This window comes from Macaca mulatta, chromosome 7, assembly GCF_049350105.2.
Source record: "Macaca mulatta isolate MMU2019108-1 chromosome 7, T2T-MMU8v2.0, whole genome shotgun sequence".
Lineage (NCBI taxonomy): Eukaryota > Metazoa > Chordata > Mammalia > Primates > Cercopithecidae > Macaca > Macaca mulatta.
The window spans coordinates 5,108,145-5,126,914 of record NC_133412.1 but is presented as its reverse complement, the minus strand read 5'-3'; the positions used below and the strand labels follow the sequence as shown (position 1 = coordinate 5,126,914).

General features: G+C 40.6%; 1 long non-coding RNA gene across 1 annotated transcript in view; it reads left to right on the top strand.

Annotated features, from left to right (window-relative positions):
• The first annotated feature begins 7,084 nt into the window (after nt 1-7,084).
• The window catches only part of LOC144329817 (uncharacterized), a 59,514-nt gene continuing 47,828 nt past the window's right edge, over nt 7,085-18,770 (top strand). Inside the window, exon 1 of the long non-coding RNA XR_013395454.1 lies at nt 7,085-7,261. This is a non-coding gene — a long non-coding RNA (uncharacterized LOC144329817). The remainder of the gene's footprint in view (nt 7,262-18,770) is intronic.

Sequence of the window (18,770 nt, the reverse complement as noted above, 5' to 3'; positions counted from 1 at the left end):
ATCAGCCGCGTATACCGCGGAAACTTTAATCTGAGTTTTACCCGTAGAAATGTTCCTCTTTAGGTTTCGTATCATTGTCTTGGTTCTTAATCCTGTATTAACTTTGTTTTAATCTAAGGTTTCTCTTTCCCGAAAACTTTGGTGTTTCTTTACAACCTCTTTTTAAAGTTAAACCTTGCATGAACCATGATTTTATATTCTTCCTTTTTAGTATTAATAACTTCAATGTCTTTTTTTGCATTTGTCTGAAAATCTGAAATATTTTTCAGTTGACTGAATATTGTTTTCTAAATATCGGAGACTACTTGTGTATTGGCCTTAAGAGTCTCTATTTATTTTTAACTTTTCCACCAACATACCTTTAATATGAAAGGTCTTGTAGGGCTTCAAGGTCAACCTTTCCCCACAGTCTCTATTTTCACTATAAAATACCGTGTTTCAAAACAAACAAACAGAAAAAAAAAAAGTACAAGGTTGAAAGAAGTTTCTCTACTACTTTTTAAAACAGTGGCTAGGTCGTGCTTTTCTGTGTATCCTGACTTCCCTTATTTCATCACCTCATCCATCACTTTACAACTGATCATGCAATCACAAAATTATTTTACTAATCAGATTATTAAATGTGTGCCTTCCGTTTGAAGAAACAAGGTCTACCCAAGGCTTAGTTTTCCCTAGGACACTGGGAGAATAGAAGATCTGGTTTACAGTGCCACAGTGGTGATCACACAGGAATAAACGGGACACAGGTCAAACAATCCAGAAAGACATCTGCCAGTATATGTTTCCTGTGAGATGGACACCTGGTCCCAGGTCAGACACAGGTGTTAGAGCATCAGCTAGGTAAAAGAAGTAACCCGTAGGAGACACACTGTAAACACCTATGTCCAGCTCCCCTTCATTTCCCATTATTGGAGGGCTGCTAGCCGCTCTGTTACTAGGACCCAGATTTAGCTGGGGCCTCTCAGAACAGGTCAGAATTGATCTATGCACAGTACCTGTCGGAGTCTGGATGAGGGCCATCCACTGAAAGTTAGTGAATCAAAGATTTAAGATGGATCTAAATGGAAATAGATCTCTGTCAAATGACTATACACGTAATTACCTTATTTTATACTTACTGAAAAAATCCTATAATTATAAAGGCATAGGATTTACTTGTCATGAAAATGAAGGCAGTAATAAAAGTAATTTATAAATGAATTTGCAGATATCTTGAAATTCCAATTCTGATTTTTCCAAATTAGATTTTGATTCAGAGTCATGGATGTCTTCACACCACCCTCTGTGGCATGAACAGAGATGGTAATGAAGTATTTCTTAGAAAACAAGGCTGGACCACTGTTTGTGTGATTTCCACCTTTCTTGCTGACACCGTTCTGCATGTTTTGATGTAGGTGATGTTACCAGAAGGAAACAGCAGAAGGTTGCAAAACAAGTTCATTCATGTGCAAACAATGAAAGCCATGTCGTGGCTGCCAACAGGCTAATATTGATTGTAATAATACTTGACGAAATACTTTTTTAAAATTATTCAAATAAGGTAACTAATAAAGATACGGAATTATCAAGGGAGCTCTATTATTGGAGCTGAATCTTTGAAACAAGAACATCTTCCTTCATCAAGGGAGCAAAACTGTCCAGAAAAAAAGTACAGATGAGGTAGAAGCAGCCTGGCCATGAGTTGATCTTCACAGTGGATTGAGAATAGGGAGACTAGAGAAGAGGTTAAGGGGGAAGTCAGGGCTCACTCCTGTCCTAAGAGCAAAAGGGAGCAAAAGAACCATGTTCATCTGCAGATTCACACACTCTTCACTTTGAAAGAAAATTTAAGTTTATTAGGAAACAATATCGATGAGGAGTTTTTATTTTTTTATTTTTTGTTTTCTTTTTTTGAGACAGGGTCTTATTTTGTTGCCCAGGCTGGAGTGCAGTGGCATATACACAGCTCACTGTAGCCTCTACCTCCTGGGCCCTAGCAGTTATCCTGCCTCAGCCTCCCATGTAGCTGGGACCACAGGCATATGCCACCAAGCCCTATTTTTTTTTTTTTTTTTTTTTTTTTATGTTTTGTAAAGACATGTCTCACTTTGTTGCCCAGGCTGGTGGGGGAAAAGTTTTAGAGATTCATTAAATCATTTGTGAAATTCAAAATAAAGGAAAATATTCTGATTTGGGTATTGCCCGGTACATGTTTGGGGCTTACAGGTAAACAATATAGGCAAGATAACCTCTGATAGTTCAGTCTAGTAGTGATTCAAAGACTGTAACCAAAATCTCAACTGTAGGAGTTAGAGCAGTTCTTGGGAGCTGAGAGCACAGGTGTCAGACCTGAAACGGAATAGACAAGAAAGGCCTCTAAGAGGAGGAACATTGGAGGAGATTCTGGAGAGTGTGGAGCAGTGAATCTGGCAAACAGGAGAAGGAGAAGAGGAAAAAATGTGTCCGTAGCACAGGCCAGGACATGAGAAGGGGACAGTGGATTGGAAGGGCTGCTGGGATTAGCAACATGTAAGGAGGGCAGGAGCGGGAAGGGCAGACCATGGAGAGGCTGTGCAGTAGAGAGTTGGCAGGTCAGGAAGTGACACAGAGCTGGCCAGCCTACTAAGGAATGCATTGGTTGTGCTGGTGGTTCAAATATCTGAGTCTTGTTCCTTGCAATAGTACCTCCAGGTCAGGAAAAGTGAGGATAGCCTCTGTCTCTGGGGAGGTCCCTGTGCATTATGAGGAATTGGTTCTAGGAAGAAGGGAGAATAAAGAGAAACAGAGAAGACCCTCCAGATCCAGTACCGGCCGACTAAGGGAACTGGGATGCTCCTGTTCATGTCCCTTTCTCCATCGCTCAGACCCATCCCATCCCACCCTGAGGGCAGGTTCCTTTCCCCTCAGTTATTTTGTGCATCTCAAATGATGACATATATTGTGAGTTTATTCTATCACATATGACTTCTACATTATACCATAGAAAGAGTTACTTACATAAATTACTTAATGGTAGATTATTCATAGTCAAAATGTTGTCAGCTTAGTAAACAAATGAAATTTTCACACTTTAGTTTTTCTTCATTGATCATCTGTGAAGATTAGTGTCTCCTCATTTCATGGATGTCACAACTACCTGTTCTTAAGTAAGGTGTATGCTTGGGGTGTTGTGTTTTGCCTGTTAATGTTGGATACTCCAGTGTTCAGCAAACTATAAACCTATCAACACGCATTTGAAAAATCCAGTTGCTTTGTGTTTTATTTTATGTTTCCTGTCTTTTCAATATTATATCTTTTCTTCTGCTTACTTTAAATTGAATTTGCTCTTCTTTTTCTATGTTCCTAAGACGGAAACTTAGGTGATCATCTTTGGGCACCATCATAGGGTCTATGCACTCCAACCTGGGCAACAGAGTGAGACCATATCTCAACAAAAAAGAGAGAAAAGAAAAAATAACAGAGAAAATTAATTTTTAAAAATTAGGTAATGACAAATACGGAATTCCAAATATATTGCTAACAATATCGCTAATGGTCTGTTAAGCTTGACAGTGCTTTTAGAAAACTTGTTTTGTTTAGAGTAGTGTTAGACTCACAGAAAAATTGGTAATATAAAAAGTTTATATATACCACACATACACAGTTTTCCTTATGAATCTTATTATTAACATTAGTGTGCTGCTCTTGTTACAATTAAGAACCAGTGTTAAACATTATCATTCACTACTATCCTTGCTTTATTCACATTTCCTTAGTTTCACTTAATGACCATTTTTGACTCTGGAATCCCATCCAGAATGACACATCACATTTAGATGTCATTTCTACTTATGCTTCATAAACTGTTGACACTTCCTTTAACTTTCCTGGTCTTTCATGACATTGACATACTTCATTAGGAAGTTGTCTGATGTTTTTCTCCTGATTAGAGTTATGGGGTTTTTTTTGTTTGTTTTTGTTTTATAGACGGAGTCTCGCTCTATTGGCAGGCTGGAGTGCAGTGGTGCAATCTCGGCTTACTGCAACCTCTGCCTCCCAGATTCAAGCAATTCTTCTGCCTCAGCCTCCCAAGTAGTTGGGACTACATGTGCGCACCACCACACCCAGCTAATTTTTGTATTTTTAGTAGAGACAGGATTTCACCATGTTGGCCAGGATTGTCTCAATTTCTGGACCTCGTGATCCACCCGCCTTGGCCTCCCACAGTGCTGGGATTACAGGCATGAGCCACCATGCCCGGCCTAGACTTATGGATTTTCAAAAGGAGGACTACACAGGGAAATTGCCATTCTTATCACATCATACCAATGTTACATACTAATAGCATGCTGTATCATGTTGACCTTAATTTGATTACCTGTGTGAATTACTTCTTATCAGATTCCTCCACTGTTAAATTGCTATTTGTTATACTTTCTGTGTTGTACTTTTGAAAAGAAGTCACTAGGCTTAGCACGTAAGAAGTGGGAAGTCATTTTTCACCTCCTTATGGGAAGAGTATCTGCAAAAACAATTTGGAATCCTTCAACATATGAAATGCATCAGTTTTCCTCCATTCATTTTTTATATTTTTTCACTCATTTATTTATATCACTATGCAAACATGGATATTTATTTTACACTTAAATCTAACTAGTTTATTTTGTTGTTCAAAGTTTTCCACTCTTGGCCATTGGAAGGTCTTTTAATTAGCTCCTATATCATTTCCATATATGCACTCCTAGTATAATGGCATTAATCCATTTATGAGGCTAAAGCACTCAAGCCCTAATTACCTGATAACAGCCTCACCTCTTAATACTGCTACAGTGGCACTTAGTTCCCACATCAGTTTTGTAGGGGACAAAAATTCAAACCATAGCAGGAACATAGCAAAACCATTTTTAAAAACAATAATGCATTCATTTCTGCAAAGATTGGCCATAAAGGGCCACCTTTATATGTGATCATGTAGATCACCATCTACATGATAAGAAAGACAAATGGAGAATGAATTGGATAGAGAACTGTTGTGAATTAAAGTATTAGGTTTGAAATATAGCTTTTTGGGTTCATTGCTCATATTTCTTAGAACAGAAATTCTCAATGTACAGCTTTAACTCTGAAGAAAGATACCCATCCAATGAAGAAGTAGCAAAGTGACTGTTTGCCATTTCTATCTTCCTTCTCAATAGATTTATTGAAACATAGCATATATAGCACCTCTCCACATTTATTGTATTTTTGTTATTTCTAGTTCATTCTTGAGGTTTCTCTTTAACACAGCGACTATTAATTCTAGCCTACTTGGCCGGGAACAGTGGCTCACACCTGTAATCCCAGCACTTTGGGAGGCTGAGGTGGGTGGAACACTTGAGCTCAGGAGTTCAAGACCTTTAGGCAACATGGCGAAACCCCCCATCTCTACTAAAAATACATATTTAGCTGGGCATGGTGGTGGGCACCTGTAGTCCCAGCTACTTGGGAGGCTGAGGCAGGAGAATCACTTGAACTTGGGAAGCAGAGGTTGCAGTGAACCGAGATTGTGCCACTGCACTCCAGCCTGGGTGACAGTGAGACTCTGTCTCAAGGAAAAAAAAAAAAAAATTCTAGTGCTGCTCCAGAGGCCTCTAGAAGATTTGGCCATGGATGTTTACATTGTGCCTTTCAGGATAAACTTTTTTTTAATCTTATTTTACAGCCAAATACATGATTATCTGACTTGTCAGTGGTTTTATTCTCCATTGTGAAATGTAAAGTAATGATGCAACTTATAATTGATGTATGTAATTTATTTTGCAAATACTGTTTATGTCAGTATTGGCAAATACTACATTCATTTGTATAGACTTGATATTAATCTACAGGTTTTATGGATTATTAGTTCATTTAATCCTCAAGAGGTCGGCACTAGTTTTACTCCCATGTTCCCCCAGTGAATTTGATCTAAAGCCCTACAAGAAAGGAATGGATGAAACTTGAGTTTGACTGAGTCTATCTTTGAAGTCTTTACTTACATCAAGTGTTTTAGAATATCATTTTTGTATGGAAAATACATTCTAGGACCAGATTAAGAAATGTTACTCTAGGGCCAGGCATGGTAGCTTATGCCTGTAATCCCAGCAATTTGGGAGGCCGAGGCAGGCAGATCACCTGAGGTCAGGAGTTTGAGACCAGCCTGGCCAATGTGGCAAAATCCCATCTCTACTAAAAATACAAAAAAATTATCCAGGCGTGATGGCAGACACCTGTAATCTCAGCTATTCAGGAGGCTGAGGCAGGAGAATTGCTTGAACCCAGAGGGTGGAGGTTGCAGTGAGCCAAGATTGGACCACTGCACTACAGCCTGGGCAACAGAGTGAGACTCTGTCTCAAAAAAAAAAAAGAAAAAAGAAATGTTACTCTACCCCGTGAAGTCATGTTCCCAAACTAGATGTAAATCCTGTGTGAAACTGATTTAATATTTAGGTCTAAGATCCACCTAGGAATGATCTTATGTGTAATGTGAGGTTATAGATCAGATTTTATTTTTTCCTCTGAATGTATTTCTTGGAATATTTATTGAAAAATCCACATTTCCCCAATTAATCTCATAAATTATTTGTGTATATACGCATGTATCTGATTTGCTGACTCCCTTTTTTTTCCATTGGTTTATTTCTCTTTGTGAAAATATCACACTATTTTAGTAAGAAACTTCATTTAACACAAGAATTCTCTCTCTAGGGCCTTCTCTTAACCCAGTGTGCTATTATGTAAAGAAGAACGAACGAAAACCTGTAGGCCTTGCACCTACACCAATATGCTCAGTTGCCCCTTGAAAAAAGAGGAGGATTTAGAACTCACCATCACTGTTGACACTCACGTCTTTAATGTCCTTGTGAATCTTAGGCAACCTCCCCAACATTGTTCCCTGCTTTATTTGCTTAGTCCATTCTTGGTAGATTTTATGAGATGTCAACACTCCTCATTAGGATTCCCTCCTTCTGAAGCCTTTGGGATTTTGTACCCACCCAGCAACCACCAGAGGTGGCAGAAACCCCTCCAGACATCCCTCTTGCGCAAGCGCAGTTGCCCCATGAATGCGGTCCTCCTGCTGCAGACCACGCCCACCAAGGGCGGGGCCACAGCCCCTGCAGCTGAGCTCAGAGCCTTCTGTGGGGTCTGCAGTGGCAGGGCCAGCTGCCCCCTGGCTTCCCTCTGGAGCTCTTTGAGGAATGCGGTTCTTTTGCATAAGAAAGGCTTTTCTCTCCAGTCATTCTGCTTGCTGATCAAGAACACTTAACAGCTTCAGGCTTTCCTGGTAATATTCATTCTTGCTTTTGTGTTTTCGTTTTAAGGTCCAAATATCTTTAATACTTGTATGCAGTTTTCTTTTTTATAATTTCACATAAACATCATCTAAAACCAACTTCGCATGTTCGTATTCTGTATTAACAACTTTCGTTTTTGTATTTAAAAATACATTCATAATCGTTTTTTCAAAGTATCTTGTCAGTTATTTTCCATTATCATTCTTTACCAGTGCAATGGAAATATTACTTTTATTAGGAAAAGCAGATGTTACACGCTTTTTAGTGTTGTCGAGAAATTTCCTATGAAATACCTCTGGTTGAAAAGGAGAGGAACAAGATTTTCTGTGAGGCACAGGATCAAATATGCTCAGAATTTCATGCTTTAATAAAGGCTGGGATTATTTTCATTATATTGTTTAGCTTGTTCTAATTGTAAAAGGTGGACAAAGAATTAATTTGTGTAGACAGAACATTGCGACTCCCATTCTAAATGTAGAGACAGTCACTCCGCACTGCGCAAATAGGAATGTCGTCTTGTTGTTTGCTTTTCTCCTTACCCAAAAACTGTAGACATTGCCTGGAGTCTTTGATTTTTTTCCCAACTTGCTTTTGTAATTGTCTGCATGATGTTTGCACAGATAACCAATAATATAGATATATAGTTTTTCTTACTATTTGATGAATGATTACTGTATTTTTTTTTTTTTTTTTTTTTTTTTTTTAGTTTTCAGTGAACCAAAAATATCATTCAGAAAACGTTGTCATCCATATCCAGGTAGCATATAGTTTTATAATCTGATCTTGTAATAAGGAAATTACAGTCCTTATTGATTTTCTATTATTAGTTAGCATTTTTTAAGTTTTGACGCTTGTGAGTGTTTGGGGATTTTCTGTTCTGTTCTTTTCTTTTTTTCTTTTTTTTTACTCTGTCAATAATTTAACACCTTTGTATTGGTTATCTTCTGGGTTGATGTCTATTGTTTAGGCTGAACCTTTGACACTTCTCTGAGGTAGTTTTTATGTGAATTTGTAACCACCCAACGGATTCACCTTGCCAGCTGTCTAGACAGAGCCGATTTCTCAAAACAGGGGAACTGTAATAGAGAAACAACAATTCAGCCAGAGCCGGCTGTGCGGGAGACCATAGTTTTATTATTACTCAAATCAGTCTCCCTCCCCATAGGGGGATCAGGGGTTTCTAAGAATAATTTGGTGGGTAGGGGGTCGGAAAGCCGGGAGTGCTGATTAGTCAGGTTGGAGATGAAATCATAGCGAGTGGAAGCTGTCCTCTTGCGCTGAGTCAGTTCCCGGGGTGGGGCCATGAGATCAGATGAGTCAGTTTATTGATCTGGGTGGTATCCGCTGATCCATCGAGTCCAGGGCCTGGAATATATCTCAAGTCCTGACTGAGCTTAGGTTTCACAATAGTGATGTTATCCCCAGGAGCAGTTTGAGGCGGTTTAGAGTCCTGCAGTCTCCAGCTGAATGAATCCTAAACCCTAATTTCTAATCTTGTAGCCGATTCGTTATTCCTGCAAAGGCATGATGGAGGGGTGTTGTTTTCGGAAAGGTCTGTTACATCTTCGTTTAAAAGCTAAACTACACACTAAATTCCTCCTGAAGTTAGTGGGGAATGAACAAGGGCGGCTTGGAGGTCAGAAGCAAGATGGAGTCGTTTAGGTCAGATCTCTTTCATTGTAATAATTTTCTCAGTTATGATTTTTTGCAAAGGCGGTTTCAAATCGATGGCTTAGTGTCCTGGGTAGTGAAAATGGGATTCCTCAACCTGAGCTGAACATGGATTTCCTCCTGAAGAAACAATTTAGGGCTACGAAAAGTAGACTAGGGGCCAGGCGCAGTTGCTCACACCTGTAATCCCAGCACTTTGGTAGGCTGAGGCGGGTGGATCACAAGGCCAGGAGTTCGAGACTAACCTGGCCAACATGGTGAAACCCTGTCTACCACAAAAAAAAAAAAAAAAAAAAAAAAAAAAAAAAAAATTAGCCGGGCATGGTGGCATGCACCTGTAATCCCAGCTACTCAGGAGGCTGAGGCAGGAGAATTGCTTGAACTCAGGAGGCTGAGGTTGCAGTGAGCCAAGATCAAGCCACTGCACTCCAGCCTGGGTGACAGAGAAAGACTCTGTGGGATATGATGAGGTTTCTCTTCAAATAGCCTGATCAATCCTTTATTATTTAATTCATAGTAACCCCCCCCCCCCCCCGCCAGCCCCTTTTCCTTTTTTTCCTTTTTTCCTTTCTGCCTTTGTTACATGCCCGGACACGCCACAGTACCAGGCTTATCAGTACCAGCTCACATTCCTTTCCTTATTTGGAAAGGAGACTAGCTCTCTAGCTCATTGCAGACACCCCTTCCCCTCTCCTCTCTCTCCCTTACATGCCCACCTCATCTAAAGAAAGTTCAAATATCTAGTCAACCGGGATTAGTTCACATTGTGCGACCGGACTCCAGCCAATGGGGAAAGGGTAGAGGGGCAGGACTTGCGTCAGGAATAAAGGCTCTCGTGCCCCTTTGTTGAGGTGCGCTTTCATGGCGACTGGCCAAGGAGAAGCACCCCTCTGCGCAGCAGTAAAATTGCTTTGCTAAGAATCCTTCGTTTGAGTGTTCAGTCTCCTTAGGATTTTGAGCATTATTCCCAACAATTCAGTCTCAAAAAAAAAAAAAAAAAAAAAAAAAAAAAAGACCAGGATTGATTTAGGGCCTGTATTGTAAATTGTACAAACGCCAACAGGATTGTATTGAGAGGAACACATTCTCTAGTGAAGGAAACCTTCCTGCAGGATGAGTCCCTGAGACTCACTAGCAAATTTCATACAAGTGATGAAATCCTCAGTTTAATGGACTAAAACAATTCCGGGCATTTGTTAAAGATGTTTAAGATGTGAGAAACCACCAGATTAACAGCATTGATACTTTGTGTATATTTTTATTCCAAATTAATAGATGTGTTACAGGGAAAGGGTCCTGATCCAGACCCCAAGAGAGAGTCCTTGATATTCAGGGCCAGTCTGCAGAGTAAAGGTAAAGTAAGTTGATTAAGAAAGTAAAGGAAGAAAAGAATGGTTACGCCATAGACAGCAGCCCTGTGGGCTGCTGGATTCCCATTTTTATCGTTATTTATTGATTATATGCTAAACAAAGGGTGGATTATCCCTGCCTCCCCTTTTTAGACCACATAAGGTAACTTTCTGATGTTGCCATGGCATTTGTAAACTGTCATGGTGCTGGTGGGATATAGCACTGAGGACAACCAGAGGTCACTCTTGTCACCATCATGGTTTTCACGGGTTTTAGCTGGCCTCTTTACTGCATGCTGTTTTATCAGCAAGGTCTTTGCGACCTGTATCTTGTGCCAATCTCCTGATGTGACTTAAAATGACTTAACCATCTGGGAATGCAGCCCAGTAGGTCTCATCCTCATTTTACCCAGCCCCATTCAAGATGGAGTTGCTCTGGTTCACGTGCCTCTGGCAGGTGGACATTTGTTTGCCAAGCAATGCTGCAGTCAGGGCCTCTGGATTTCAGTCCTCCATACAGAGAATGTCAAGGGCAGACCTTAATAAAAATAAATAAATGAATAACCAAATTTTTAAAATTACTTCTCATTTTCATTCTTTTAGTGTATTATAATCTGACACCATTAACTTTAATTTCCTTGCATATGGAGAGCAACTTGATACAAACTGTGGTATTTATTTAGTGACGAAAAGAGACAAGATGATTCCCAAATGTAAAGAAAACTGGAAGTGTTGTGGGAAACAATAGAGGAGATAAGACTTATCAGTTTCTGCCGGGCGCGGTGGCTCACGCCTGTAATCCCAGCACTTTGGGAGGCCAAGGCAGGCAGATCATGAGGTCAGGAGATCAAGACCATCCTGGCTAACACGGTGAAACCCCGTCTCCACTAAAAATACAAAAAATTAGCCGGGCGTGGTGGCGGGCGCCTGTAGTCCCAGCTGCTCAGGAGGCTGAGGCAGGAGAATTGCTTGAACCCGGGAGACGGAGGTTGCAGTGAGCTGAGATTGCACCACTGCACTCCAGTCTCAGTGACAGAGCAAGACTCCGTCTCAAAAAAAAAAAAAAAATTTACCAGTTTCTATTTATTTTAATGAGAATTGTGTTGCTCATTTATAAATAGAAAGCTCCATTTAAATTACAGATGCTTTTTGATTTATGATGAGGTTACTTCCAGTTAAACCCATCACAAGTTAAAAATGTCATCAGTCAAAAATGCATTGAAGACACCTAACTTACTTAAAATCGTAGCGTAGCCTATCCTCCTTAAGTGTGCTCAAAACATATTAGCCTAATGTTTTCGAAAATCATCCACACAAAACCTATTTTATCATAAAGTGTTGAATAGCTCATGTAATTTGTTGAATACTGTACTGAAACAGAAAAACAGAAAGACTGGACACTCAATGTATAGTTTCCATTAATGTGTATTGCTTTTGTTTAATTTGAAAATTTTAATTTGAATCATAGCAAGTCAGGAAGCCCATATATTATAAAATGTAGTAAGTTTATCAGCCATAAATAACAACCAGTCACAGGAAATTCAGGGATTTGGTTGAGGTGAGGTGGTTCAACCTATTACACCCATTTCCTTCATCTCTAGTGGGCTGCCCTTCATCCTTGGGGTTGTTGCAGGGTGGCTGTGCGGTGCAAAGACCTGAGAATCACTTGAACCTGGAAGGTGGAGGTTGCACTGAGCTGAGATTGTGCCACTGCACTCTGGCCACTGCATTTTAGCATAATCCACCCTTTGTTTAGCATATAATCAATAAATAACAATAAAAATGGGAGTCCAGCAGCCCACAGGGCTGCTGTCTATGGCGTAACCATTCTTTTCTTCCTTTACTTTCTTAATAAACTTGCTTTCACTTTACTCTGCAGACTGGCCCTGAATATCAAGGACCCTCTCTTGGGGTCTGGATCAGGACCCTTCCCCTGTAACATATCTATTAATTTGGAATAAAAATATACATAAAGTATCAATGCTGTTATTTATTCATTTATTTATTTTTATTAAGGTCTGCCCTTGACATTCTCTGTATGGAGGACTGAAATCCAGAGCCCCTGACTGCAGCATTGCTTGGCAAACAAATGTCCACCTGCCAGAGGCATGTGAACCAGAGCAACTCCATCTTGAATGGGGCTGGGTAAAATCTAGCAGATAGGGCAACAGAGTGAGACCCTATCTCAAAAACATAAATAAATAAAAGGATAATATATCTGTCAAAGTACAGTGATGCATTGCTTAATCATGGAAATACCATCTGAGAAATGCATTGTTTGGTTATTTCATCAGTGTGCAAACATGGAGAGCATCACACACACCTAGAGGGCATAGCCTACTACACATCTGGGATGTATGGTATTTACTATTGCTCCCAAGCCATAAGCCTATAAGCATGTGACTGTCCTGAATACTATAGGCAATTGTAACACAATGATAAGCATTTAAATATATAACCTATCTAAACACAGAAAATGTAAGAATATGGTATAAAACAAAAATTATTGTTCAGTTGTATAGGGCGGTTGCCATGCCTGGAGCTTGCAGGACTGGAAGTTCTGCTGGGTGAGTCAGTGATTGAGTGGTGAGTGAATGTGAAGACCTAGGACATTACTGTACACTACTGCAGACTTTAGAAACACTGTAAACTAAGGCTACACTTAATTTACTAAAAACTAAAGTAATTGTGCTATGACATTATGACAGCTTTGACATCTCTAGGTGATAGGAAGTTTTCAGGTCCATTATAATCTTATGAGAGTACTCTCCTATATGTTGTCTTTCCTTGACAGAATAAAATGTCATTTTGAGGGGCATGACTAATAAACATGTAAGAGTCTATTTGATATTTATGTTAAAAGCCCTTCCGTAGTTATAAAAGCATAAGTGTTAGTCACATAAAAGTATAAACAATCTTGAAATTAATTCATAAGTAAATTAATAGATATCTTGAAATTGTGCTTATGATAGTTCTAAACCAGACTTTAATGCACAATCTTGGATATCTTAATCACACTGGCATGAAGACTGATGGCAAAAAAACATTTCTTAACAAAAGAGACTGCAGCATTTTCTGTGCAGTTTGCACCATTCCTCTTCACACCTGTTCTGTAAGTGTTGCTGCAGGCCATCCTAAAAGAAATGACAGCAGGTTTCAGCACAAGTTCATGCAAATAATGAAAAGCATGTCATGGCTACCACTAGGCTAACAGCTATTGTAATAAAATTTGGAAAAAAAAGACTAGAAATGATGAAATACGACAATAACCTTGGAAATATTTATCAAGGGAGCCATATTAATATAGGTGAATTTTAGAGAACAAAATACTTTTCCTAGGTTTGCAAGGACAAAACTGTCCAGAAGAACAGAAGAGGGACAGATGAGGTAGAAGCAGCATAGCCCATGCGAGGGGCTCTGTGGTGGACTGAGGATGGAGAGGCTGGGGAAAGGACCAGGCAGAGTCAGGGAGAACAGAAGACAGCACAAGAAACAGGTTCATCCTCAGGTACAAACCCTCTTCAGATTGAAAGAGGGATGGGGTGTCTAGGGAAGTAGGCAAGCATTTGGGTAAGGAGAGTCACCGATTCATTAGTGAAACACAACAAAAACAAAATCTTCTGTGTTGCTGTTTGTCCACTCCAGGTGTGGGGCTCACAGGGGAGCAACATAGACAAAGTTTCCAAATTCTCAGGTGTTTAAGACCAGTGGGGATTCAGAAAACTCAACAGAAACTGAACTACAAGTGCAAGAGCTGCCCTTGGGCACTCAGGGAACAGGCATCAGGCCTGGGATGCGATGGACAAGGGGTCCTCCAGGAGGAGGAGCATTGGAGGAGATGCTGGAGCGTGAGGGGCCGGGGTCCACCAGACAGGGGAGGGAAAGGAAAGAGGAAACAGTGTATCTGGCACAGGTCAGGACGTGAGATAAGGACAGTGGGTTGGAAGGATCACTGGAATGAGTAATATGTGAGGAGGCAGAAGCAGGAAGGACAGACCATGAAGGGACTGGGCAGGGGAGGGAGGGCAGCTCTGGAAGTGATGCAGGGGCTTCTCCCTAAGGACTGCATTCTGTGGGGAGAAGTTCGAATGCCTTTTCTTCTTTTAAGTGTTACCCACAGTCCATGAGATCTACTGACAAGGAAGACAGTTGGAACAAGTAAGGATAGCCCTTGTTTGATGGGAAAGAGCAGCAGCATTACCAGGAGGAGTTGGTGATGGGGAGGGGCAAGGTTGGGGAAGGGCAGAGAAGTTTCTGTCCCCTCAGCCATTTTGCAGATGTAGGTTGGATCACGGGATCACAAATTCACAGTGGCTGGCTCACGGCCACCTTGCATCACAGGGTGAGAGCGGCCTCACAGGAAACTGCAGATGAGGGGGGTTCGCAGCTGCACAGAAGAAGGACCCAGGTAACTTTCAGTCAAGGTTGGCAGGGGGCTGCAGAGGTGACAGCAATGATGGTGGTGGGCAATGTGCAGCCTTTTGGGGCATTGTCTTCACGGACACGCAGATGTGCACCCATCTGTGTCTGCATGTCCTCTTCAGTGTTCCGACATTCTTATAAAATCCTCATGGGTTTCTCATTGTTCTGACACCATAACATGTATTTTGACTTTTTTCTATCATATGTATCTTTTCTTGTGTACCTAGCAAAATTTACCTAAATTCCTTGTTGGTGGATTATTCATAACTACAGTATTTTCCAACTTAATAACTAAATGAATTGCCCTGCTTTGTGTGCTTTTGCTTAATCATTCCTGAAGATTCGTGTCTCCTCATTTCAGGGGAGCCACCCCTGCATGTTGATAAGCAGGAGTTCAGTTTAGGGTGTTCTGTTTTCCTAGTTAACTGTGGACACATCTATGCTCTGGAAACTATGAAACTCTCAATACTCATTTGAAAATTCCAATTGCTTTTCTCTGATGGCCAGTGATGATGAGCATTTTTTCATGTGTCTGTTGGCTGTATGAATGTCTTCTTTTGAGAAATGTCTGTTCATATCCTTTGCCCACTTTTTGATGGGGCTGTTTGTTTTTTTCTTGTAAATTTGTTTGAGTTCTTTGTAGGTTCTGGATATTAGCCCTTTGTCAGATGAGTAGATTGCAAAACTTTTCTCCCATTCTGTAGGTTGCCTGTTCACTCTGGTGGTAGTTTCTTTTGCTGTGCAGAAGCTATTTAGTTTAATGAGATCCCATTTGTCAATTTTGGCTTTTGCTGCCGTTGCTTTTGGTGTTTTAGACATGAAGTCTTTGCCCATGCCTATGTCCTGAATGGTACTACCTAGGTTTTCCTCTAGGGTTTTTATGGTATTAGGTCTAACATTTAAGTCTCTAATCCATCTTGAATTAATTTTCGTATAAGGAGTAAGGAAAGGATCCAGTTTCAGCTTTCTACTTATGGCTAGCCAATTTTCCCAGCACCATTTATTAAATAGGGAATCCTTTCCCCATTTCTTGTTTCTCTCAGGTTTGTCAAAGATCAGATGGCTGTAGATGTGTGGTATTATTTCTGAGGACTCTGTTCTGTTCATTGGTCTATATCTCTGTTTTGGTACCAGTACCATGCTGTTTTGGTTACTGTAGCCTTGTAGCAAATCAAAACCACAATGAGATACCATCTCACACCAGTTAGAATGGCGATCATTAAAAAGTCAGGAAACAACAGGTGCTGGAGAGGATGTGGAGAAATAGGAACACTTTTACACTGTTGGTGGGATTGTAAACTAGTTCAACCATTATGGAAAACAGTATGGCGATTCCTCAAGGATCTAGAACTAGATGTACCATATGACCCAGCCATCCCATTACTGGGTATATACCCAAAGGATTATAAATCATGCTGCTATAAAGACACATGCACACGTATGTTTATTGCGGCACTATTCACAATAGCAAAGACTTGGAATCAACCCAAATGTCCATCAGTGACAGACTGGATTAAGAAAATGTGGCACATATACACCATGGAATACTATGCAGCCATAAAAAAGGATGAGTTTGTGTCATTTGTAGGGACATGGATGCAGCTGGAAACCATCATTGTCAGCAAACTATCGCAAGAACAGAAAACCAAGCACCGCAAGTTCTCACTCATAGGTGGGAACTGAACAATGAGATCACTTGGACTCGGGAAGGGGAACATCACACACCGGGGCCTATCACGGGGAGGGGGGAGCCAGGAGGGATTGCACTGGGAGTTATACCTGATGTAAATGACGAGTTGATAGGTGCTGACGAGTTGATGGGTGCAGCACACCAACATGGCACAAGTATACATATGTAACAAACCTGCACGTTATGCACATGTACCCTAGAACTTAAAGTATAATAATAATAAAAAAAAGAAAATTCCAATTGCTTTATCTTTTACTTAGCTTTCACTTTATTTACAGTTCAGTACTCTCTATTTTTTTCTGCTTTCTTTGGATTTAGTTTGCTCTACTTTTAAGTCTCCTATGGAGGAAATTTAGATTATTGATTTTTATATGTTCTCTTTTTCTTTTATTTATTATTTATTTAGTTAGTTAGTTATTTTTGGAGACGGAGTCTCACTCTGTTGCCCAGACTGGAGTGCAGTGGCCAGATCTCTGCTCACTGCAAGCTCCCCCTCCCAGGTTCACGCCATTCTCCTGCCTCAGCCTCCTGAGTAGCTGGGACCACAGGCACCCACCACCATGCCCAGATAATTTTTTTTGTTATTTTAGTAGAGACAGGGTTTCACAGTGTTAGCCAGGATGGTCTCGCTCTCCTAACCTCGTGATCCACCCGCCTCAGCCTCCCAAAGTCCTGGGAGGTGAGCCACCACAACTGGCCCTTTTTTTTTTTTTTTGAGGTGGAATTTTGCTTTTGTCACGCAGGCTAGAGTACAATGGCTCAATTTCGGCTCACTGCAACCTCTCCCTCCTGGATTCAAGCGATTCTCTTGCCTCAGCCTCCCTAGTAGCTGGGATGAGTCCTTGTTTGATGGGAAGTTTCCGTTTCCAAAAATAAAAAAATAAAATAAATAAATAAATAAAAAATTTTAAAAAGAAAAGCAAAAGAGAGCAGGCGCCTGCCACCACGCCCAGCTCATTTTTGTATTTTTAGTAGAAACAGGGTCTCACCATGTTGGCCAGGCTGGTCTCCAACTCCTGACCTCAGGTGATCTGCCCGCCTCAGCCTCCCAAAGTTCTGGGATTACAGGTGTGAGCCACTGTGCCCAGCCAATGTTTTTTGTTTGTTTGTTTGCTTTGTTTTCAATAGATATATTTCCCCCCTATGCTCCCTCACTGCATTCTACAAATTTTGATAAGATGCATTTTAATTTAAACTTAGTTCAAAATGCCATTTAATTTTCTCTTGAGATTTCTTGCATCATGTGTTATTTAAAAGTGTGTTGGTTAATCTCTGTGTATTTTGAAGTTTACCAGTTATGTGCCTTTTATTGATTTTGATCTTAATTTTATTGGGGTTTTAGGGTATACACTTGTTAACATAAAAATCATAAGATCTATAAATTTGGAAAGAAAAAAAGCTATAAATATTCTTGAAGGTAGCCCTATGGCATGTGTAGTGAACAAACATGCTTGTAACCTATGACCCATGTTCACCTTGGTGTGGAGACTATTTTTTTTTTTTTTTTTTTTTTTAAGACAGAGTCTTACTCTGTCCCCCAGGCTGGAGTGCTGTGGCACCATCATGGCTCACTGCAACCTCTGCCTCCCGGGTTCAAGCGATTCACCTGCCTCAGCCTCCCAAATAACTGGGGTTACAGGCACTTGCCACCATGTCCAGCTAATTTTTGTATTTTTAGTTGAGACAGGATTTCACCATGTTGGCCAGGCTGGTCTTGAACTCCTGACCTCAGGTAATCCACCCGCCTTGGCCTCCCAAAGTGGTATGATTACAGGCATGAGCCACCGCGCCCGGCCGAGACTTAACATTTAAATGTATTACAGTTAGGCCCTACGCACAGAAGCCCCTTTCAGGACACAAAGGTAAACAAGTACACAATCTCTATAAACCAGTCAGACCCAGTACATGTTTGGTGGGCTCTTATCAGAAGAAAGTCACTGAAATCAGTCTCTTGTGCAATCAAAGCTGTAGCTATGGCTGGAGGAACAGAGGGTGGAGTCAGCGTCTGGCGGTGGATGAGCTGCAAATTGTTTTAAGATAGTTTGTGTGGAAGTCAGTACTTGCTTATTGGCTAGAGAAAAAGATAAACCTCCTGTGAGTTAGAACATAGTTTATTCTTCAAGTATAGGGGTGAGTGACTTAACCCTTGCCTGGCATGGCCTTAGGTCTTGTTTATAATTTGATATCTTATTGCCACCAAGAAGAGTTCATTCCTTCATTCTTATGATCTCTATTTTAACATGAATGCTGGTCAGTTGCTGTGTCTAAACTGCAAAAGAGACAGATGATAAGGAGGCATGTCCCACTTCCTGTCCCATTGTGGCTGGAAACTCAGTCTTTACAGTTTCCCTGGGGTCCTGTCTGTTC